The sequence below is a fragment of the Tamandua tetradactyla genome, chromosome 6 (genome assembly GCF_023851605.1).
Source record: "Tamandua tetradactyla isolate mTamTet1 chromosome 6, mTamTet1.pri, whole genome shotgun sequence".
Taxonomy (NCBI): domain Eukaryota; kingdom Metazoa; phylum Chordata; class Mammalia; order Pilosa; family Myrmecophagidae; genus Tamandua; species Tamandua tetradactyla.
Window position 1 is genome coordinate 63,150,596 of NC_135332.1, and position 25,666 is coordinate 63,176,261.

The following is a 25,666-nucleotide window of genomic DNA, read 5'->3' on the forward strand; positions in this document are numbered from 1 at the left end:
CCTTCATTTCTGTTTAAAGACTGCATACATCCCTTAGTCCTCTAATGATAGAGTGTTGAATATTCCATTTCATAGTAAATTTTATTCTAATGACACATTTTTTTTTTTTTTTAAAGAGAGAGGGAGGAAGGGAAGGAAAGACAGAGAAGGAAGGAAGGATGGAAGGAAGGAAGGGAGGAAGAAAGGGAAACATCTTTAAACATTTTCTTGTTTTATTATATTTTGTTTGTTTGTTTGTTTTTTACATGGGCTGGGGCCGGGAATCGAACCGGGGTCCTCCGGCATAGCAGGCAAGCACTCTTGCCCGCTGAGCCACCGCGGCCCGCCCCTAATGACACATTTTTTAAAAAATAGAAAATCTATTTTGTACTTGCTAGTCAATGTGTTATGGTAGTAAAGGTTTCAAAGGATAAATGTGAAATGAATCTAAATAAATACAATAAGAAAATTCCAAGAAACACTTCCTTTTTCCCGAAGAGAGTTTGTCCAGTTATTTGTCTGAAAGAACAGCATACTCTTTAAGTTCTTACTTAACTAAATAAAAGGGGGGGGTGTGCAAATTAGTGTGATCCATTGACAAAACAAAAACAAAAACCTCCCCAAACATAAGTATCCAACATCCTAAGCTATTTTCAAAATTTTTGTTCTATCTCTAGAACATTTTTTCTCACCCATTTATATTGCAAGGGAAAATATCTTCTACGAAACAAACATTTTCAAGATTTCTGCTTTCAAATGCATAGTACTTGTGATAAAGGGTGTTTTCAAGCCCTCTTCTTCACTTAACCTGCCAACTAACATGGGAAACCATTAGCTCAGGCTGCTACAATTAACTCAGGGCTTCTTCTTGAAAGGCTCACACAATTCCCAGCTACTTATCATGCAAACAACCTGGGAGACTCATTTTCCTTGCAATGCAGTAGGAGGGGTAAATTACTGAGATAAGTAGATTATTGGGGAAAAAGTCACACTCAGAGGCCTTATGAAATGATTAAGCCCTGGGAAATTCATCCCCTTAAATCCCTGCCCTCTGATAGTACACTCATTACTGGCTCCTGAGTAATCTACAATGAAGAACCTTCTTTGGAAGCAACAAATACTCCCCCCTCCACTGAATTTTCATTTAGCTTTTCAAACAGTTAGTTCTTTAGTTTTGATGAGTGTGAGTCATCATCTATGCAAGCAAAATAAGAGAAAGGGAAGGAGGTTATCAGACTGTAAGATTTTTTAAAATGTCTAAAACAATAAAAACACAAACTCTAAAGCCAATGGAATGATTACTCTAGGAAAATAGGCTCTTGCTGACTTCCTTTTATTAATGTCACCAATCCATATGACTAGAAACCATTTCATCTTTGATTTTAAGCGATCCTCAAGTCTACTGTAACAAAATATATCCCCTCTCTAAGAAGCACTTCCTTACAGAGAGCGTTGATGTCCTTACCAGTCAAGTTGATGAATAGCCTGAGATGATGTTTCAAAAAGAAAATGTCCAGGAAAGGGACTTGAATAAATGTAACCATGGAGGCAGATAATGAACCCTCACAACTGGCAAGAGGGAAAAACAAACAAACAAACAAACAGCAAATGAGGAGCTCTGAAAACCAATACCAAGAACTTCACGGTGCAGCTGCTGGTACCGAGGTAGACGTTGCATTTACCGGCTGTGAACAGCAGGGACAAACAGGCATGGCATTTCAGCACGAGGAGTACAAGAGCAACCGGAGGGATTCCAAAATATAAGTGCATAATTACTCTTGGAAACACTCACTCAAGGAATCACCAACTCTCTAAGTAAAGCTGAAACTGCTTAATAGAAATACTTCTGCTGCTTCTCGTGTAAATGGAATAGTCATTGACTCCCAGGAATTTAGGCGTTCTCCCACCTGTCTGATAAAGTGGAGGAACTGCAGTGGGCCAGGTGGGCCCCGAGTCAGGTAGGCCAGGAGGGTGGGGACCAAAGAAGCTGAAGGTGAATGCTGGGGAAAGAGGAGTGGCCGAAAAAAGTATTGATTCTTTTTTTTAAAGAGATTTGCTTTGTGGGGTGTAATGTAACCTGCTCCTCTGCCTCAATGTGAAATCTTCAGGAAACTAAAATTTGTCAAAGTTCTTAGAGCTAGTTTCTGTGTGTGTGCAAGGGGTATGTATTTGTTTTTGGCAGAGAGCATGATGTGATAGGCTGAGATTTGCCTTCTGTGAGTGGTCATCTGTTCACATGCAATTTACAATCTGGTTAACTCCATTTTTATAGATGAAAAATAGCTGAAGCTCAAGGAGATTAGGTAATTTGCTCAAAGTTTCAATGCTAGAGTTGGGATTCAAATCTACACTGACTTTGGAACCTAAAGTCTAAACACTACACCAGCTTTATCTTAGAAGACAGCAGAAAAATAAAATCAAGCAACTAATTGATATTCCAAATTTGCTATGCTTCACTTATCAGAACATGCCCTGCTGATATATATAATATAATAATAACTTACATTTTGAAAGAGGAGTCAGTGGGATGATATAGAAAATCTACCATCCAAGCTATTTAATAGTTGCCTGAAACTTCATCTGCGATAACATGACACTGTATTTCATTAAAGACTTGAGGTACAAATCAGAACATACAGCAAGGAACTAATATTTTCATCAAAAATAACTTGGTAGATGTATTAATGGATATGGCTTTTAGAAATTTCAATGTGTGATAGCAACAGTGAGATATTAATCACATTCATGATTAAATAGAGGAAAGTGCTATTAACATCCAGGCAAAGATGCACAGAAATCTTGGCATCCCCGAAGTGATTCACTTAGACTGAGGGAACGATTCAGTAACTACACTGCAAATAGAGTATAGTTACTAAAAACATGTTCAGCTCAACCACTAAATTTCACTATGCCTTTGTTTTCTCATTTGTAAAAATGTGGAGATTCTATGCCCCTATCCCATTGGGTTGCTGTGAGGATTCAGTGAGTGAGTTAACGTGTTAAAGCACTTGGAAGAGTATCTATACATGGTAAGTACTTTATATATAAGTGTTAGCTAGTATTATATCCTTCTTATTAAATATAGGAGGGAAACTATACCAGCAAGGAACATTTTAAGGGACATGATAAGAGCCAGTAAATGTGCAGGTATGTCAAAAGGGTAAAGGAAACTGAGGGTGAGTGGGAATACAGATGAAATGAACACCTATTGGTGGGGCTTACGGGAAAGCAAGTTTAACTGAGATGCTGGAGGAAAAGGGGAGGAACAGGAGGCTGAGGGTCACTCTGAAATGACAGAGCAGGTCTCAAAGGAGTAGGAAAAGTGGAATGATGGGAGGTGGGTTCAGAGAGGGAATTTTTAGAAGTTGTACAGTTCCACATATATAAATTTCAGGTGTGGCTATAAAGAGGAATAAAATATGCAGTTATAGTGTTGACTAGCTCATCAGATCTAGTCCCTAGTATGATAGCAGAAAAATGGGTGAAAAAGGGTAACTGAATCAGGTGACCAAATCCTCAAGGAACGTGGGCAGGTGACGAGAAAATCAAAGCATGGGACATGAGTGAGGGCTTTTAATTGAAGATGACAGTATCCATTCTAGCTAGTTTAGGCACATAATCTTTCATTCATTCTCCATGCATCTAAGATTTATAGAATACAAGGCCCTGTCCTAGGGGCCATTTTTCAATAAACTCATTTTAATTTCTCTTACTTCCCCTTCATTTTGATTTCCCAGGGCATTATACCTATATTCTTCTTACATCATTTATCTTTTTGCCTTGTATTTTAGAGCTATGTGTCTTATTTCCCAACTGAGCTCTTTGAGGCAGGGAATATATTTGACTCACGTCTGTGTTCTTCTCAGCTCCTACCACAGTCCCTTGTACCCCAGAAAAGAATGAACGAATGATTGTATGCCTTTTAGTGTATCCTTTGATGATTTCCAATTTCTGTGAGGAAAAGGGGAAAAGGAAAAGGATTGATTGCTAAGTTGCAGTCCATTTGTTTCAGGTTCATTCTAACCAATATGCTGAACCTCTAAAATGTCTATAATCCTAAACTCTGCACCACTTATACTGTGGGCTTCCCACTAGATTATGAGATAGGGGATCCATCTTTTACATCTTCACATACTCCAAAATGCCTTGTATTGTATTATGTACCCCATTAAGCCTATTGTAGGACATATTCACAGAATGCTTGTTGACTTGTCTAAATCCAGATTATCTGGGACATGTGGATAGCCCTGAACTCTGCCTTACTAAGAACTTCCTACCTATTACATTTCTATATGAAATATTTGGGCAGTCGAATAGGAATAACAGACATTAGATTAAATTTGCTGTGGAAAAGCTGTGGTTTAAGAGAGCAGACTGAATTCATGTGTTCATCTCCTCTCCCTCTAAGAGGAGACAAAGAGGACTACAGAAATTTTTTTAAAAAAGCACAATTCTACAACAATGAAGAGAACTGGAGAGGAGCAACCATCAGTGAAAGAGAGAGTGCCACAAATTTCTGGAAGACAAAAGGTAAATGGAATAGGGCTGAGTACAAAACCACAGAGGAAGCTGTGGCCTAGAAAACACAGGAGGGGAGCCAGAACCAAAGAGGGTGTCACCTGCCAAGTACAACCCCTGTGAGGCTCCAGATTTAAGAGACAGCAAGAGTGAGAAATGGGGCTAAAAATAGGATTCACTGAAGGTCTTTATGTGGTGCTCCTATTTTCCAAAGGACCAAATCATCAGGCAAGCATTTACTACTACACAAAAATCTGAAGCATTTTCCCTACAGAAACTGGCACAAGAGTTACTAGTGTGGGGTGTTGCTGTACTAGAGCAGAGTTTTTTCCCTGTTTTTTGTTTGTTTTTGTTTTGGGCATATGGGGGTGGGAATGCTGTCCCCTGGCGACTTGGCTGTGAAGCCCATCAGTCATCTATTTACATAAAGCATCCCATCGGCCCTTCTACTTCCAGATTGTTCCTTATGAACTAACTCTCAAGATTTTTAAGCAAAGCCTGTAGCAGGACACAGAAAGTACAAGATGAATAGAAAAACTGACCCTGGAGGATACAGAGATAATTGTGATAACAGAAGAGAATTCAAAAGTAAATACAGGGTGGTGTGATGGTGGCTCCATGGCAGAATTCTCACCTGCCATGCCGGAGACCCGGGTTCGATTCCCGGTGCCTGTCCATGCAAAAACAAAGAAAATATAAAGACAAAACAAAAAACCTCTAGTTAATATTACTGAAGGGATCTGCAGAAAAATATTACACCCCTAAAAACAAGGGCAGAATCCAATGGAAAAGGATTAATCAAGAATAAGAAAAAACTCCTGGAAATTAAAAAAACCATACCCACATTCATTGTTTCAACATTTCAAAACATCAGTGATAAAGCAAAGACCCTAAATCCTTCCAGGGTGAAAAACAAACGAAAGGACAATAACAAGATAAATAAAAACAGGAGTCACAAAGGAACAAGAATCAGACTGGCACTGGACTTCTCATCGGCAACACTGGATCTTATCAGACATTATAGCATATTCTGAAGGAAAATAATTTGCAGTTTAGAATTCTTCCCAGTCAATCAAGCATGAGGCCGAAATAAAGCATTTTCACACATCTGAGAATTCATATGGCATACCACCATGTCCTCCTTTTTAGAAAGTTGAGGACAGTTTTTAGCAAAATGAGGATTAAAATTTTTGAGAAAATGGAAGACATGCGATCAGAGAAACAGTATAGAAACCCCATAGCAAAGATTAGGAATACCAAAAACAAGCCCAGGGGAAAAAAGGAAAAACAAAAACGAAACTAGTACAATCTGGAGCAGAAAGGGCACCAAAGGGAACTAACTATCCTGGAAAACAAACAACAGCCACAACAATAAAAAGAAAATAATAAAAGCAAACAAATAACTACCCTGATAGATTATTTGATGAATTTTCCTATGTGGAAATTAACACTGTGAGACATTTTATAGAGATCTTGATGTATTTCAAAAAAATTACCCTAAATCATAATCTCATCTGGATTGGTACAAGAAGACTAAGGGCTCTAGGATCTAAGTGCCTAGAAAAACAAGGGGATTCAACTCAGAAAAACTTCAAAACACAATAAAGGCAAAAAATGTATGAAGTAAAGGAAGGTGACTGAAACTCTGGGAAATATAAAAAGCAGTATTAAAAATTTTGGTATAAATAAGGAGCAACTTAGAACAAGCAAATTAGAACAGGAAATCAGTGGGCTTCTAGAAGAATGGAATGGTTTCTAACTAATAGACAGAATGAGTTAGAAGCTGGAAAGTATTAGGGACATGGTAAAGAAGCCATGTTTCTTCTCCCAACAAGAAAAAAAAAAATCAGATTACAAAGACTACAATAAATCTGGAAGGAAAAAAAAAGAAGGATGCATAGGAAGCAAGTTAAAATGTGGCATGGTTTTAAGCCAATGAAGGGAAGAAAGAAAAGAGAACAGATTTGAGCGTTCTTCTTTGATTACCACAGGGATTATGACTCAGGAATTAGAGAAGGAAGTGTAATCAAACCATAGCTCACTTATAGGTTTTTCAGTGCACACTATCTATAGAGGAACAAGAAGAGTGATGTTGGAAAGAGGAGAGGTGTGCATAGGGATTTACTCACAATAGGCAATGTCTCAAAATAATCAATCAAAAATAGTCTATTAACACAGTACTTAGTAATACGGACACAATCATGAGAGGAAGTAAAACCAAGAAATTTCAGTCATTAACTCTGGAGAGCAACAAGGGATCAGGAAGGTCACGGATTTAAAAAAAAAAAAACAAAACACATGTGCATGTATTATTTGCTTCTTTTACAAGACTGAAAAGTGAATTAATATTTACTCTGGCACCTGAACTTTTTGATTCACGACTGCCAAGAAATTCACCTTTAACATGTACTATACTGGATATGCTTATTTCTACTCACATATTTTCCATCCTTGGATTATTCGGACATCAGATGGCAGTACACAGCTCCCAGGGGAAAAGTGCGTGGATGGCAGCCCACAGGGTGAGATGTAAAGGACACAGGAAGTATAAGCTGTAGGCTAGGGGTCAGCTCGGGGAATTTCTACTGCAAGTTTACGGAAAGGAAGTTCTCCCTGGGGCTTCCTGCCGGAGTAACCCTGGGTCTCACCAGACTTCCCTGATCCTGCTGGACAGAATAAGTAAAATGTCTTATATTTTCCTTTTGAAAGCACTAGGAACAGCTCAAGGATTTGCACAGCAGTATGAAAGAGGAGCTGTCACCGAGTTCCTTAGGACTCACAGCTTGAAAGGAAAGAGGGGCCCACAGGGGGCCAGTGGACCAGGCGCAGCAGGGGAGACCGAGCACTTCCACAGCCCAGGGGGTGGGCCCGCAGCTCTTAAAGCCACAGATCCCCTCTGCAGGCACAGAGACCCTCCCAGCAGGAATCCATTCACACCAGTCACCCTTGGAGACTGCTATTTATGCTAAAGAAATGTATCCCACTCCATTGTACGTTTCTTGTCCCAGGTTCTCTTGGATCCCTTGTTTAAGGCCTTCCTCCTATATTGTGAGCAGTGGAATGGACAGGCCATTTAAGAGGGCAGGGATGGCTAATGATGGGTCTGTTAGCTCTGCAGTAGTCTGTCCTTTGTGAACCAAACCCAATTGAGGTGCATTTGCTAAAAACAACAACAACAAGAAACAACCCTCATTTGAGGTTGAAGAAATGTTGTGTTCTATTCCTTTTATGAGGAAAAAACAATGGAAGAAACCAAAAGCTCTATGATATTTATAATCTATTCTTTTGGTTGAAATCCATTTCCAATTGTTTCAGGCACAGGTCCAGATACTGCAGCTGTAGTTGCTGAGGATGTGGAGGCCCTTAAAAACGAGGGGCCTTTTCCTCACTAGAGAGATGCTAATTTTTATCTTACAAAAAGTAAGGGGGAAGCCCCTCCTGAAATGTTGTCTTTGAGACAGAACTTAAACGTATGCTACTGCTTTCATGAATTCTGTGAGCCAAATCCTTATAAAGCCTTTAGGTTGACAGATCAATTATTCCTTCTAACAGCGAATGAACTAATAGCCCTTGGGTATTTCTCCTTTCCTAGGTTTAAAATAGGAAAAAAAAAAAAGGACAGAAAAATAAATAACATAAAAAACCTCAGGGAAAAAAATCATGGGCAATAAAAAACAATTAAATTCATTATAGCTTTTTAAGGAGCTGGATTTTGTTTGAGACGTATGATTTTTTTTTAATAACCTTGGATTTCACTAACATCATAAATATTCTTAAAATGTACTTTAATCTCATACTGCATCCAGTCAGGGGAAGGATAGAAGAAAGAAAGAAAAGGAGAAGTGAAAGACACCAGAGAAGCCAATCAGTGAGCACTGTGAGTGCTTCCTTTGCATAAAGCACTGTGGTAGGCTCCCGGGAAACCAAGAAGAGAGAAGAAAGGGACCCACACACAGAGTAGTAGGGAAAACAGGAAGAGACAAGACAAAGGAGAAAGAATTCCCAGTGTTCCAGGAAGCACCAGACTGGGAATGGGGAGAGAGGAAGGCCATCCCGACTGCTTTGCTGATGGGCAAGTGAGTGTGGTGGTAGAAGCTGATAGAATTTGGCAGATACCATAATTTGGGAATTCAAGGGGATAGACGCAAGGGAATACCCATAGCTACAGCATGTGGCAGAAAGAGGGAAAGAAGAATGGGCCTGCAGAGTGGCGCAGAATTTCAAGAATGAGAGGGAACAGGAATAGTCAGGGCAAAGAGGCAATGATCCCATATGGTGGACAGCCAAGGATATTAATAAATGAGAAAACGAAGTGCTAGGAAGCTAAGTAAATGACTTTCTCAAGGCCATATGGCTTTACACACATGTAACTGAACTTGCATGTAAAACAAAGCCTGGATTCTTTCTTTTTTTTTTAATTAAGGAACTAGAGCATGGAGGTCATTTAGCTACTAACTGGTGAGCGCTTCTTCCTTCCTGCAGTGCAGTTTTTGGAGTTGAAAACAGGCTTATTTTAAATTGAGCGAGTGACCTTTTCTTTTGTATAACACTGGCAATCCTGGAGGACGGTGTCACAGAGAGGGTCAAGGACATTTTGGGGGATGTTACACAGCTCTTCACTCTGTAAGCTGCTGGAGCACAGTATGACATGGTGTAAGGAAAAGCAAACCTAAGCAGCAGAAGACCTGGGTTGGAATCACAGCTCCACTGTTTTCAAACCTCATTTGCTCCAAGTGTAAAATGGGGATAATTATACTTAAATCTCAAGTTATAAGTAGGAAATAAAATGAAACAACATCAATCAATGGTAAGGGAATTAGGATCTACTTGTATGGCCTTATAAAATCCCCGATACTTAATTGTGGACCTACGGCTCTGCTAAGGTAAAGCCAGGACAGGCTCCAAGTGTGTGAGTCCTGAGCAGTCACATGGGGCCCCTTGCTCAGGAGAGCCCCATGCTTGGTTTAATGCTCTGCTGTCACTGTCTTGAAAATCTTATTTATTTTTGAACAAGGGGCCTTGCATTTTAATTTTACACTGGGCCCTGCAAAATGAACCAGAATAAGTACTGGGTAAAGCAATAATTCAGTCATTGAAGACCAGGAAGAAGATGTCCATCTTTAGTAAGTAATTCCCAGTGGAAGTGTACAGTGGGCTTCTCTTAGTTTTTCAGCAACCCATTTCTCATATTTGAAGAATTCTTTAATATAGGAGTCTTGGGAAGAGGCAAGGCCAAAAGGGCCACATAATGGTATTCCTCGCATCCCCATCAGGAGCTATGACTCTATAGTGTGTGATGCACTGAAGCAAGGGGAGTGAATTAAACTTGCTGGTGGCAGCAGCAACATCAGTTTTCTAGGGGGACTGGGGGCAGCATCCCGAGACGGAGCCCCTGATGTCTGGCTCTGGCAGCTCTAGCTGGCAGGAGGTGTCCAGAGATTGCAGCAACGAGAGCCTCCCCTAGACAGTTCTGGGGTGGGGTTGGGGGCACGGTCCTAGTTGCCTAGCTACCTTTGCTTTTTCCACAGTGATTTTTTGCCCGAAATGAGTAAATATACTTACAATAAACCCCTTTTGCATTTAAGTCATCAGAGATGATTTCTGTGGCTTACAGTTAAGAACTCTGGTATCAGGCTGGACTCGCTCTGGAGTTGCTACCCTTGTAGGCCCTCAGGGTCAGAGAGCACATGGGTTGTGTGTCCCGCAGCAGCACACGTTGGGTAACATGCCACTGGCGAGGGGACATGAGTGCTCACGTGTTCCAACAGGGAAGGGACACAGAATGGATCTGGTCCCCATTCCCTCTGAAAGCAGGAATCCTTCAAAAATAACTCAGGATCTGAATGAAACTCAAATAAGGATACCCCTGATAACTGGGAGGCATGCTAAACTGAAAGCCTTTATCACAGGCGACAATTCTTGAGGTTGTGCTGCTTCCAGTTATATGGCTCGGGGTCAATGTTCATCTTAGGGCTTGTGAGGATATCCCTAACTGTCATTATATTATTAAGGATGAAGTTCAGGGAAATCCCACTTCACTCATGGCCAGAATATGAAATGACATTCCTACAGGGCATGTAAATACGATGGCGGCTGAGTCCCTGATGGATTTCTGGGGCATGATAAGGCTAAAGTGCTCTGGGATTCCGAAAACCAGGAACCACCTAACAAAGAGCCACACAAATATTATGGCCGCAGAAAAAAGCATATATATATGCAAATGATGATGCTGCCTCTGCATCTGGGTCAAGGATGCTCCAGGAGAGTATTCTCTTCACCTTGTACAGGCACGCCTATCAGTAAGTAATGTTTATAAAGAGATGGCAATAACATTCTAAACTTTGCCAATGGTTGGAGGAAGTGAGGAAAAGAGGGTTCACACCAGCTCATGTTTCAACTTCTGCACTGAACTTCTGGCTGGAACCAAATCACTTGATCTTTGGGCGTTAGTGGCTGAATGGATGATGTTTCCAGTCACTGGGTGAGTTAGTGGGCAGGATCATTAGCCTATAAGAGTAGAAAGACCCAACAATAAGGAGCCCACGGGAAAGCCCAGGATGAAGCACCATGGTTTTGTCTGAATAGCAGGCATGTGAGCAGGGAAGGAGAAGCTACAGTGCTGAAGAAGGGAGCACAGAACCACTTGGGGTCCTGCCAATCCACAATGGCAATTTCAAAGCCTGGGTGTTGAATCTGGGAACCAGGGCTTTGGAGCAGGCTAAGGCATGTGAGGTCAAAGTAACAAACAAAGGAAATGGTAAATGGATGACATTTACCAAGGGCTGCCGTATGTGGCCCATTAGAAGAGGCACAGATGAAAGAGTAAGGCAGTCACTATTTCTTTGGGAGAGAAGAGGTTGGATCACTGAAAGTGAGTAAGGTGGAGGGGCGCAACCTCTAAGGCTTAGAGGTCCAGGCAAACAAAGGCCTGCAGATCCCAAGGGTGCCTATGCCTGGGCAGAGGCTGCCACTGATGGCAGCCTGGCAGGAGGTGAAGGTCTGCAGGTGTTCACCCTGGGGAAGGTGTGACACCCTGGGGGGTCCCAGAAGATCCAGAGGAAAAAGGTCATAGGAGGGAGAGAGAAACCAAAGCCAAAGGGGCTCAGTGGGCTTTCTAGTGCAAGTAAGGTACTCATTCTGGGTGCTTATTTGAATTTATTACCTCTTATTAGGGTCCTTTGAAATGCGAATTAGCTGATTAACCACCGCTCACAGCCTTCTAACTGCTCTTTATTCGCAAGCATTTGGCAAGTTTGTTCTTAACAGGGAATGCCACAGTAGCCCACCAGGGGGAAATTATTCTCAAGGTTACAATAACAGTGACCACAGCAAACTCACTCCCTGGGCTGGATGGGATCAGGTTGGGGGCGAGAATGTTCCTTGAAGCTGACTCTAACCACCGCTGGCTGACAAACAAAGCCATCAGAGCACACTGTTTACCTCTCGTGTTAGCCCTCCAACCCATCATTACAATTTATGAACGGGGCTCGGCAAACAAGGCCTGCTCTCTTCCACCCCCTACCACTTTTTTGTTTACTATATTCATTTTCTAAAAGGTTCATTAGTTCTAGGTCCCTAAGAAATGTCCGTACACTTGCTTTAGCTTTCTGTTTGGGACGTGAGTTCACATCTATGAACAACAAGGGATGACCTCTGGCAAAGCCTCCTTCGCACTCGCTACTGCCTCCAGTTTGGCAACACCACACAAAGGCGGTATGGCATGTATACACTTTCCAGGCTGAGCCCCTATTCAGAGGGGGCTGGAGCTGGCACGTAATGGGCCCCCTACAGACAAAGCCAGCAAGTTTCTTAATTAAGTCTAAGTGAAAGACAGATCCCGCTTACATCTTCAGAGAACCTTCCTTCGGAACTTCAAAAACACCCTACATACTGCCCATCAAATCCAGGCCCAAATAACGTGCTAACAAATTTTCTCTATTTTTTTTAATATAGAAAGCAAAGCCTCCGGCGCCAATGCTTCAGCCCCCTCTCACTTTCCCTGCAATTTTAGACATGCCTCTGGCTTATAAAACAGGAAACAAAGGGACTTCTTGTGTGTCAGAGAAGCCCTCGGAGGGTCTGCATTTCATTCCGGTCTTCCCCAAAGCACGGCACTGTCTAAAGAGCTCTTTAGCTGGTTAGTCTCATTAACATTTCCATGAGGTATCAAAGAACATGCAAAGAAACCCGCTTATGTACACGTATCACATAGGTGCAAATTCTAGTATGGAACAATATTAAAATAATTATTAGCTAATAATTGCCTTTTCAAAAACGTGGTGTTTTTTTTTTTTTTTTGCCCTACCCCACCCCCCTTCAACCCTGCCCCCCAGTAACCCTCTCTCTAGACAGGCCTTTCTGTTTTCTGGTCTTTGCTGTGATAATGTTCTTTGCAAACAGAAACCAATTATTCTGCAGCAGTAAGTCACCAGGAGTATGAATTGCTTTAATTTTTCTCTTTTTGCAGCTGCCCAGGGTGGGTAGTAAGGTGGCTGCAATAATGAAGCTGGAGCGAATACTAAAGCAGCCATGAAGCAGGGTTGTCCTGTGGGGAAAGTGATGTTCAAAAATAAAAAGTTTTTGTGGTGAGAGAGGCTAATCAATGAGTTAGGCATTTCCAAAAATGATCTTTTCCGCTCTGAATTTGCATCTCCAGTCCAGCTTTACCCCAAGGAGTCCAGTGCACCTGACTAGTTTGTAAAAATGTTACCTTACTGTTAAAGTGCTAAATACACCCTGTTTTTCCTTGCCCATTCTCTCTCTCCCTGCCCCCTTTGCCTTTTCCTTCTGCAATTCTTTGCTTTCTCATTAGGAATGCCCAGCAACATCAGGCAGACAAAGACACTGCAAACAAAGTGTATGGAAAGGAAAGAAAAAAAAATTAAAAAGGAAAAAAAAAGTGCAGAGGAATTCTTCATTCACTGATCTCTAGAATACATTAATATCTGAAACTGTTGGCACAGCCTAAAATACTTGGGCGGCTAACAATGCGGGCAATGATTCCGAGTCTGGGATCTTCAAATAAACCCTGGCGCTGTCATGGCCACCAGGAAGGGGAAGAATGGCGATATTAGCTGACCTTCATCTTGTTGTTTCTTCAGACCCGATTGCTGGACCTCTTGTTTGCTTGTTACTAGGATTTCTTGGCTAAAAAATTTTAGCATTTCCCAGGCAATACAAGAGCCAGTTTATTAGGTAAATAAACCAGGCCTTAAGCAGTCTTTTCTGCTGCATAATGGGAACCGGGGGAAATGGAATGAGGGTTGGGTTGGAATCAGGAAGAATAACTCAAGGGAAGATCTCAACATTTTTCCTTCCTCTGAAGCACCAATAAACAGTAAACACAGGGTTTACAAATGATCAGATCAAGGTGCTGGCTTGGGTTAACTTAATCAACATCGCCCACAAAGTAAGGAAGGCTCTCAAAAGTAAGGAACAAAAACAGAAGCTTCCTTCTTCTAGAGATCGAGATCTTCAATGTCATTTTACTTATTCCAAGTTTACTCATAAAGTAACTGCAGACTATTTTATAAGGCATTAAAATGGAGTTAATGATATTGTATTTCATTCATCTGGCATAATGACTTCTATGCTTGCTCCTATGTTCTCTAAACCACTCTCTAGTGACAATCTTAATGATGTTAACAAAATAAGCAAGGTAGAACTGGATCATTTTTTTCAGAGGTTCCAGAACAAGAGGGCCCTCCGGCTTTCTGGACAAATCACACTCGGCAATTGTTATATTTATGTGTCTGTTTACTCTTTGTGTCCTGCCCCCACCCCGCCCCTCAACACACACAGTATAAGCTCCAGGAGGAAAAGGAAGCTCTTGAACCCTTCATCCTTCCGTACTCAGCACGATCCCAAGCACCCAGTAGAAGCCAAGATACATTTGGTGAAGAAAGGTATATTATTTTTGTTGGTCTCTGTGAAAATGCTTCATGTTTTTAAAAACTTCCAGTTGCCACACCAAAAAGCTACAAGATGAGGATGGGATGCGGTATTTCCTAAAGTGGGGTATTTCTCAGCTGAAAATGAGCACATGAGTCCATGCTTCCTGGGGCTCCCAATTTTCAAGTTAAAGTATACCTTATAATAAATACTAGGAATGTTTACTCTTGCTTAAAGCTTTTCAAAAAAGTTACACAGTCATTAGAGTTACTTTGTAGGAATTATGTAAAGACATAGAGAGTACTCAGACTCCAGGAAGTGAGAAAAGCAAGTACGATATATAAGACATGATCCTAAAATGGTGTTTAAAAAGATAATATATATACATGTCAATACATGTGTGTATAGGAAAAAAGACTGGAAAGTGATACCCAAAATATTAGCAGTTATTTGTTCAACACGGAGTTTTATTTTTATTTAGCTTACTGCTCTCTATTTTATTATTCTACAGTAAATCTGATAAAAAAAATCTATGATAAAAAGGAAAATTAAAAAATCCTTCATTAGGCTTTTTTTGTACAAAGATAATACATCAATAAATGAGTTAGGTCTCTGCTTCAAGAGCTTTGAAAAATACATTACAGCTGCACTAATATAATAGCACCCAAGGTGGTGTATGCTTATAGACACACACACAGACAGACACACATGCACCCAGGTATGCATGCTTAATGTTCTTTAGGAACACTTCAACGGATTCTGTGGGCTCCTATTTGTTATATATTTTTGCATTTGAGACAAAACTGCAGTCGGAGGAAGATTTCTCTCTCTTAGCTTGAAGCAAACTGGTTTCACATTTCTATGTTTTAAGCAAGATTATATACAAGGATGCTCAATTACTCTGAATAGGTGTGACATTCCAGGCTGATGGGTATTCATACCTGTCAACAGCTGTGAATTAGCATTTCCAAACCCTACTAAAGTGACTGGGGACGTTTTTTCATTACGAGCATTCTGCACATTGCAGAAAAGCAAATGGTGAGTGCAAAACTCTCTCTGTTTGAGAGCAGTGGCCAAAGGAATGTTTGTTAGAGACCCAGATGCCAAATAAAACTCCACAGACTTATAGGGTCAAAATTACCATGTCAGGAATTAGGGATGTAAACACTTACTTGAATTTTTGATTGGTATTTAGAGGGGTAGTAAATACAGTTGTGAGGGGTGGGGGTAACTTCAGGGTGAAATGGGATAATATTTACTCATCAAGGTCGTCTCCCCCACCCCCACCCCCCTTTTTGTCTGTTTCCTCTCTTCTTCCTATATGGCTACAACCAGAAATGGGTAGATGGGGGGAATGAGGTTCAAAACAATTAAATAAATACTTATTTCAACTCAAAATGTTCCTTTGAAAGGGTAACTTTAACCTAAAATGGAATTAGGTAATCCTAACTGCTCAAGAGACAATAAAAAGGAACTGAAAGCTTCATATAACAGAAAGATTCTTAGTGCTTAAGAGGATTGGGAATACATTTCTAAACATGTCATCCCTCAAACACATGTGAAAAATATCTTGAGAATTCCACGGGAAAATACGTATCCATTTTAAAAACAAAGTTTAATGCTCAAAAAAGAGGAAAAAGTTGTTTCCCAGAGTCAAAACTCTATTTAAGTTGTGGAAGAAAAAAAACTTATTGGTATTTAAAAGGAGGAGGATAACTTATTTTAATTTCTACAGCCAAGAGCATACTCCCCAAAATCCCATGGCCCTCCCCCTCACTCTCCCCTTCCTTCCCCCTCCCCCTCCCTTTCTCTCCCTCCCTCCCTCCCATTTAGTCTCTGCTTCTCTTTCTGTGTCACTGTCCTGATTTTCTGTAGGGTATTTCACTTCTCTGACATACCTCTCAAAATCTTTATTATTTGTTTTAATTACTGATAAGTTTTTCAAGCTCCTTACTCTTAATTTGTCAAGTACAATACAGTATTTAAAAAAAAATTACTGCTAAATTTTTGAAGCTGCTTGTTCTTAGTTTTTCAAGTTCAGTACAGAATAGCAATCAAGCGTAGAAACCTCTCCCTGAATATGAAGGTTAAAGTTCCTTAAAATTTGCAAATATTATAGGTAAAGGAGTGGTTTAAGGTGGTGAGCGAACCCAAGAGAACTTTTCTAAAAGAAAACACAAAAGATAGAGCCCTAATAAGGAGATGATCAAGGGCACTTTCAATAAATAACACCTGGCACCATACAGTTAATTTCCATTTACCAAACCTGCTCACAAAACCTTTCAGAATCTATTTCACCTGCAGTTTCTAGTCAATTCATTCTGCTTAGTTACAGACATGCATGCTAAGTGATTTTTTTAAAAACTATGTTAGCCCTCCTTCAAAATGCTTAATTTGTCTAATTTTATGATCTAGAGTTGGTTGACATGCATCTGTTCACTTCAAACAGACCCAGAGACACTGGGTACCGTGGGTATTCAAAGTCTTTGGTGACAACTGCCTCCTTCCTCTCCCCCTGCCATCTTTTCCATCCTTCCCTCCTCTCTCTCCTCTGCACTCATTCGTCATATATTCCTGAGGGTTCACCATGCCAGACACTATGCTAAATGATGGTTCTCCTTCTGAGCTGTAAGTTCTATGAGCTGAGGGACCAGATCTTTATTTAGCGCCCTGTGTAGTGCAGAGCCCAGGATGGGTGCCCCATGAAGCCTACCAAGTGAATGAATGGACCAAAAAGACATGCTCTCTGCCCTTCGGGAGCTAAGAGACCAGTGAAGGAAACAGGCAAACATAAGTCGGTACACGTTTGAGGAGGGGCTCACTAGGCAGGTATCTCTCATAACTCAAATTTGGGAGGCCACACTTGTCAGGGAAGATTTTCTAGCACAGTGGTTTTCAACTTGGCTGAACATTAGCATGAACTTTTAAAATCTAAATTTCCTACACCCCAGACCAATTAAATCAGAATTTATAGGGAGGGGGAATCCAAACATTGGTATGTTTTTAAAGTTTTCCAGGTGATTCTGTGTTTCCCAGAGTAGGGAACTGCTGTTCTAAACCTGCCCCTCAATGTGTGGTCCTTAAACCAGCAACATCCACTCTGCATCACCTGGGGGCCTGTTAGAAATGCAGACAATCAAGCCCCATTCCAGGCCTACTGAATCAGGATCTGCAGTCTAACAAGATCCCCAAGTGCTGAGTAAGAGCTGTGCTAGGGGATGTGCCAGTTACGCTGAATCCTGAAAGACTAAAAAGTTAGCAAAGGGAAATGAGGAATAGAAGAGAGCAGGAATTCTGGGAAGAGGTGCAAATCTACTGAAATAAAAGGATGGCTACATCATAGTCCATGGGAGAGAAAGAGGAACAGAAAGAGAGAGAGAGGGAGTGTGTGTGTGTGTGTGTTTGGAGGGTGGGGTGGGGTACGGTGTGGCTGAGGGAGACAGCAGTGAGGGGAGGAATGCAGAGATCCGGTCTGGGACTAGATCCTCAAAGCTATGGAAATCACGCAGAGTTTGGATTTTATCCTGCAGGTCTTGGGGTGCCACTGAAGGGATTTAAAGCTGGCAAGTGGCTGGATCAGAGTCCCTGAACACTCTGGCATCCCTTGGAGACACCCGGCTCCTCCCTGCCTTGGAATTTCAGTTCATTCCACTTCCTTAGCCTGAAGTTCCTTACTCATGGCCAGCCATCCAACCCCCTCCCATCCTCTCTGCACTAGCTTGAAGGCTCCCTCAGCCATTCATAATGCCTTCCAGTCACTGCTGTTGGAAATGAGCCCTTTCTCGACCTTGAACTCTCACAGCACTGTGGATGGACCACTCAGATGGTCCTGATCACAGAGTGCTTTATTTCTGCAGTTACATTTTGCCTATTGCCTTATTGCTCTTAATATAAGACCCGAGAATGTCAAAGACTAGTTCAAGGATCACCTCTTTCAGGATCATCGTGGTGGGGGTAGGGGAGTGAACTTGCTTGTTACAATGCAGACTCCAAGTTTCAAGATCCAATAAATCAGTTTTTCTGCATGTGGGGGCCAGATGTTTGCATTTTAAAAAGCACTCCAGGTGATTCTCATGAGTACCAAAGCTAGAGAATCATTATCCAGGACTATAATCTCCTTGAGATCCGGGGCCATCTTCCAGATCCTAGAGTCTGGCACTGCACCTCTGCACATGACCTTGGCACATGAAACTCAGGTGCATAGTATATTAAATGTTTTAAATTCCTCTCTCTGATCATCCACGATTGAAGAACTAAATCAAGGTGCTGCCAAAACACACACACATAAAACCATATAGGACCTTAATTAAATTCAGTAGAAATGTACTCCCTGTTTCTCAATTTGTACTGTGCTGAGAAAGGACTTTTCCTGGAAGAGCCAGGAAGGTGCCTGGTTTCTCTCATCATGAGTGCAAGATAGACAAGGCTGGAATCAAATTCTCCCCCACTGCCCCAGAGTTGATGCAAGGACCAAAAGAGGTATGTATCTTTGAAAGCACAGTATAAACTATAAACCGCTTACTCTTGTTACTATTATTAGTGTTTTACACCAGTCATTTAGGAACTAAGAAACACAAATCATGTTCCGTCTTGAGTTATGGTGGTTGTGACGTTTCTTTCTCCCACTGGGCTGGAAGCAACTTGAAGGCAGGGCCATGGCTGGTGCACCTCAGGATACGCCCAACAGCACAGCATCATGGAAGGGACTCAGTAAAAATGTGACGGGTGGATGAAAGATGACTATGCCATAGAAGTCCAACTGTAATAAATACTGTTCACCTTGGAATCTGCACCTGTGCAGGGATTCTCCGAACACCTGCTGAGGCAGGCTACTGCTGTTTTCTCAGCCTGTCAGAGAGGGCAGCTGCTTCTTTCCTCCTATGACCTTCTCTCATTCATCTGGCCAGGAAAGGGCCAGATTTTTCCCCAATATGCAAAAGTTCTCCACATTTAATAACCCTACTCAACAGACCTGCCTTTAATGTCCGTCTGGAAAAATTCCATTTAAAAGTCTGCTCATTGAACGTTTTTGTAAGATGAAAATAACGAGAAGATATTTAAGGCATCTGGTTATATTAATTCATGGAGAGGATATTACTAAATTCATCTGTAAAAGGGGTAAAAAAACAAACCAACCACTGGCACATTTGTCTTCCTAGTTTTCTCCTATCATTTACATTCCAAGTTCATAGGATGAGTGTTCACTTCCTGATTTTCTGGCAAATCTATTATGGATCTCAAAAGCATTCTGAAAAGAATTTTTGCTCCTTTTATTTTGTATTTCTACATTTAATATATGAATTTAACAACCCTATTGCATATGAAATAGCCTTTAAATTGTAAGTTTTAATTGTAAGTCTTTAAATTCTAAGTCTTGACTGTGTTCCTCTGGTAGGTATCACCACAAAAGTATGATGCCAAAATTTGAAAATTAGGCAATTTCACATGGAAATTGAGATTTCTGGGTTTCCTTTAAAAAATCAGAAGAAAGGTTTCCTTTAAAAAACTGCTGGGCCCACACTTCTATCTCACAACCACCATCTCCAGCTGATCCCTTGCGAGGGAGTCTGAGCTCTCTAAGTCAATGACTCTCTGCCCCAAAGTTTTGCTTGTTTCTGCACCTGCCTGGCTTCTGCAGGCATCTAATGCCCTCTGACGAGTACAGGAAAAAAGGCACAGCTCCTTTCCCACAGAAATTTATATCCAAGTGGCTTTTTAAAAAAATATTTTTATTGACAAATCTTCATCAAGTATTTTTAATAAATTGAAAAGTAAAAATATACAACTGGCACTGAGGAAAATAGGGTGTTGGCCACAACCAGGCAAATTTTAAGTGAAGCTGAAGGAAGATCTGAAGCAGCTGAAGGGAGGGTTCCAGTGAGTAGAAAGGAGAGCACAAGTTCTGTTTGGAGGAGTGGTAAAGGGCGGCTTGGTTGGAGCGGGAGGCTTCCATTGGGGCTCAGGAACAATGGTGTCGATGGCTGAGGGCCTTGGGTCTCAGACTGAGGAGCATGGGCTGTGGTCCAGGCCGGAGCTCTGGAAGGTTTACTGCAACGGCTTGGCAGAACAAGAGCGGTGTTTCAGGACAGTCAGGTTGAAAGCCATATCTCAGATGCCCAGGAGAGGCGTGAGGCTGGAGACAGGGAGGCCAGAGAGCCCACTCGGAGAGCTGCAGATACAGTCGTTCTGGGCCACGTGGGAATGCAGAAGGGAGAAAGGCCAGTAGTAAGAAATGCTAGGAGCAAGATGAGCCGCAGGCAGTGGAAGGAAGGGGAGAGGAAGGAATCAAACATGAAACTGTCCAGCTGCAGCCTGAACCACTGGAAGAATGGTGGGGCCAGACATAATTATTGGAGAGACACTGGCTTTTAAATTTGGGTTTTAAGGGCGTACAGGTATGTGTACAGCAATGTGTGTGTGTAAATGATGAATTTGGTTCTAATGTATTGAGTGCCAGGAATGACAGGGCTGTGAAGGGCTGCTAATGGGGGGAGGCCCTGAGGAGTGGGGCCAAGTGGAGCCAAGGGATGGAAAAGGTTTCTGAGACACAAGAGCAGAGGCCTGGAGACAATATGTACCATAAAACCCAGAAACATATCTGCTCCATTTCAAGGGGCAGTGGAGATTTAATTCTTCAATATGTAGCCTTAGAAACCAAATCAAACTGTTGTCCTGGATACTCTCAACAGTTCCAAGTTTTTACTTGGCCTTTGGAATGATGGATGGGGCTCAGTTTACCCAGAGATAGTAAAATCAGACGACAGGGGTGAATTACAGCTGCCCTCCCTACTGCTAGGGGCAGAAAAGACCATGATGAGCCGTGGGGAAGCTAGGTCTATTTAAACAGCCAAACAGGTCATTGTCACCATTTCTTCTCTTAAAATTCACATTTTTAGCCATATTCCTGCTTCTCAAAGACTCTCACATTAAGAACTCCAAAGGGAAAGATACCAAAATAAACCTGGACTTCAAAGAGGCTTGGATTATTATATTTATCATTCCTAAGTACACTGCCCACACACACCCCTCCTCAAAGCCCATGGCCTTTCCACTTTTTCAGAACTTTACAAAATATTCTGCCATCAGATCAGGGAAGGCAGGAATTGTGGTGACAGAGGTCAGACCATGGGTGGATAAGGTGTTGTGAGAATGCTAGCAACTAGCAAGAGCGGCTTCCAGGCTTCTCCAGACTCGACCTGCCTCCCTTGCTCCTTCTCATGGTTCCTGGGGCCTGGCCATCTGCCCTATGGGGCCTCCCTTCTGCTACCTGAGTCTCAGGGTAATGCTCACTGCTGCTCTGGGGAAAGGATATGTCCATTCCTCAGATCACCTGGGTGCAGATTCTTTAAAAGAAGAAGCAGGTTAATCCATCCTACCTCATTAAGAAAATAAAGCTGATTTTTACCAGGCTTCCTATGACTTTTCAAAAAGCTTTTTTTTTTCTTTTAAAAAGAGTGGATAGGGCGGGCCACGGTAGCTCAGCAGACAGAGTTCTCACCTGCCATGCCAGAGACCCAGGTTCGATTCCCAGTGCCTGCCCATGCAAAATAAATAAATAAATAAAAATAATAATAATACTATATAAAAGAGTGGATAAATATGGTACACAAGCAACAAGCAGTGAGGCCCAAATACAGGCAAACTGATTCGTGGTTCAACAGAATGTCACACAATGTCAAAATAACCACTTTACACCAAGTTAATCTACTGTGTTCATCCTTTCACGATTTCTGCTGCCCAGGTATGGTAGAACTCTTCCTTGCACTTACTTATAGGTTTTCCCATTTGGTTTGGGCATGGAAGAGTAGGGAGCGCAGGACTTGAGACTGGGGAGGGACCAGGGCAAATGCTGAAGTTGAGGCAGTCCGTGTTTGATATTAAATTTCTTTCTTTCTGAAAGGCGGAAAATTCGACTTCCCCAAATTGAATTCTTGATATTCTCACAAGCAGTGCAGACAACCAAAGCTATAGGCTGAGCCCCCAATCTTGGGGTTTGCTCATATGAAGCTCAACCCCACAAAGAAAAGGTCAAACCTACTTAAAATTATGCCTAAGAGTCACCCCCAAGAGAACCTCTTTTGTTGCTCAGATGTGGCCTCTCTCTCCAGCCAACACAACAAGCAAACTCACCACCCTCCCCCTCTCTATGTGGGACATGACTCCCAGGGGCGTGCACCTTCCTGGCAACATGGGACAGAAATCCTAGAATGAGCTGAGACTCAGCATCAAGGGATTGAGAAAACCTTCTGACCAAAAGGGGGAAGAGTGAAATGAGACAAAATAAAGTGTCAATGGCTGAGAGATTCCAAACAGAGTCGAGAGGTTATCCTGGAGTTTATTCTTACGCATTAAATAGATATCACCTTTTTAGTTAAGGTGTAATGGAGAGGCTGGAGGGAAGTGCCTGAAAATGTAGAGCTGCGTTCCAGTAGCCATGTTTCTTGAAGATGATTGTGCGGTGATGTAGCTTCACAGTGTGACTGTGTGATTGTGAAAATCTTGTGTCTAACATTCCTTTTATTTACCTTATCAACAGATGAGTAAAACATATGGAATAAAAATGAATAGTGGGGGAACAAATGTTAAAATAAATCTAGTTTGAAAAGCTAGTGATCAATGAAAGGGAGGGGTAAGGGGTATGGAATGTATGAGATTTTTTCTGTTTTTTTTTTTCTTTTTCTGAATAGATACAAATGTTCAATTATGTGATGATCTTGTGGATTACTGATTATATATGTAGAACGGAACGATCAAAAGTTAAGAGTGTTTGTGTTTGTTTGGTGTTTTTTGGTATTTAAAAAAAATTTTTTAAATTTCTTTCTTTCTGTGGGCTCTTCCCACAGCTTGGTCCAACCCTGCACATCCCTCAGGCACCCTGAGATCCCAGGCTGCTCCTGACCTGCCAAGGCTCACAGTCCCACTTCATCCAGGCCTGCCCCCAACCCCAACCAGGTTATAAAATTATTTCCCCAACATTAGGCCCCTAAAACAGATGATATCCTGGCAATATTAGATTAAAAAATTTAAGTTACTCTTAGAGGGGAATAATGAACTCTTTGACTTCTTCCTGTCTATCTCCTTTCCCACACCAAACCTAGTCTTTTATTCTGTATTAGTAATCTGTTGACTTAAATAATGGCTCCTTAACCTGGTAGCCAGGAAGGCAAGTCTGAATTGCTTTGCACTTTTCTCTTTTGACCTGGGCAATGTTTAAAACACTGACAAATTTTACATAAAATCAATTTCTCTCTTTCATTAAAGCAAAAGCAAAAACAAAGAACCCAACAGCCAGTATATCTGGCGGCTGCACAACTCCACTTGGCCACAATCAGTGAGTCAGGCTTGCACAGCATATTAGCCACTCTAGGAGGGCACAAACCTCTGGGCCACGGGGCACCCCTAATGTCCTACTGCCATGTACCTGGTCTATGTCTTTCACTTTCTTTACCTCATTGGCATCTGAATTTGTGACATCCAGCCTAGATAACTCTCTACTGACAGCACAATTAAATAAAGGACCTCTTAGAGATGGGAAGAGAAAGATTTTTGAGGTGTGCATCTGTAATGGCTAATTTTATGAGCCAACTTGGCTAGGCTATGGTGCCCTGCTGTTTGGCCAAATATCAGCATGGATGGTGCTGTGGTGGTATCTCGGGGATCTGATCAACATCTACTATCGCTGGACTTGATGTAAAGGAGATTATCTTGCATAATACCAATGGGCCTCATCCAATCAGCTGAAGGCTTTAGGGGAAAACTGAAGTCTGTTGGATAAGAAATTCTGCCTCAAAACTACCACATCAGTTCTTGTCTGAGTTTCCAGGCTGCTGCCCTGCCCTGGAGATTCTGAATGTAAGACTGCAACATCAACTCTTGCCTCAATTTCCAGGCTGCCAGCCTTCCCTATGGATGTTGAAATCATGCAAACGAATTCCTTAAAATAAATCTCTTTATACAAATACACACACACACACACACTCTATCAGTCCTGTTCCCCTGGAGAATCCTGACTGATACAGGATCTTACCTAGCTTTCTGCCATCAGTAATGTCTAATCCAATTTTTCTTTCACAGTTAAATAACCGATTCAGGAAATCTTCTAAAAATAGGTCACTATTGGTCACTTCACTGCTGGGACTTAGTTTCATGGTAGAAGTCTAAGAAATGGTAAAGAAACAGTTTCACACAAGTCCACAGGGAGTATTCTCAACAGAGCTCTCTCCTCTCTGTCCTTCAGCATGTTTTGTTTTGTTTTTCTCTTCTCTCATCTTATAAATTTCCCTTCTTTTACCTTTCCTTATTCCCCACCCTCCCCATCTCTCTCTGCTTGACAACCATTTATTACCACAAGAACACATATCTTTCAGAAGTCGGTCTGTCCATCCCTCTTAACCTCAATTCCCAACACTCTGCCTTCTTGGTGTGTCATGGAAAATTAAGAACCTTTGAGAGGTACCGTGGAAAGAAAAAGCTTAGCAATCAATGACCACAAACCACTACTGCTGGCCACAGTCTTTACAAAACTCAAAAACTTCATCAAACACTCAACTGGGGGTCCTCTAGCCTAGGTAGGCCAAAGGGTTGATTTTGCATGCATCTAACTAGAATTTTGGGAAAAAGAAAACAAACTCAGAAACCAGGAGGCCAGGAAGTGAGGAGCCTCTCTAGACTTGCTGACTGGTGCTGGTGACACAATGAATGGCTACACTGAGTCAGGCCCGATGACCCGTCCTTGCCAGTTCCATGTGGAAGACACAGAGGGTCAGGCTGCTAAAAGGGAGGCTTCTCCTTGTCAGCAGCTTCGACAGTTGCGTGTGCCCCCAAATTGCCCTAGTTTACTTTAATAGCGCATTATTGGTCTATTTAAAATGGTTTTCAGAACTTCCGGAAAAGATGGCGGCTTAGTAAGACGCGCGGGTCTTAGTTCCTCCTCCAGAAAAGCAACTAAAGAAACAGAAACAATACGAAACAGCTCCCGGAGTCACGACAGAGACCAAAAAGACAGCGTACCCCATTCTGGAACAGCTGAACGGGCAGGGAGAATCTGCTGCGGTGAGATACCCGAGGGGCGCGCGTTTTCCCGGCCGGGGCGGCTGGCGACTGGGGTCCCCTCCACGCACGTGGCTCCCCGGTCTGACTGGGAACGTTGGATAGCGGGGCCCTCCCGTCACGCTTGGCGTTTAGGGCCAGCTGGGCAATTAGGACCGGCACTCTCCCAAGCCGCGGCGGCCAGCGACCCCCGCCTCCACGCACGGTTTCCCGGGCGACTGCCGTGCAG

At 42.0% G+C, this 25,666-nt stretch overlaps 1 protein-coding gene across 3 annotated transcripts in view; it reads right to left on the minus strand.

Annotated features, from left to right (window-relative positions):
* STX8 (syntaxin 8) overlaps nt 1–25,666 on the minus strand; it is a 302,127-nt gene that overhangs the window by 54,507 nt on the left and 221,954 nt on the right. Inside the window, exon 8 of one of the 3 annotated variants that reach the window (XR_013177896.1) lies at nt 3,829–3,930. The exons of the other annotated variants lie outside the window; for them this stretch is intronic. The gene's annotated coding sequence lies outside the window, so the exon portion shown is untranslated. The remainder of the gene's footprint in view (nt 1–3,828; nt 3,931–25,666) is intronic. 3 annotated transcript variants of the gene reach the window in all.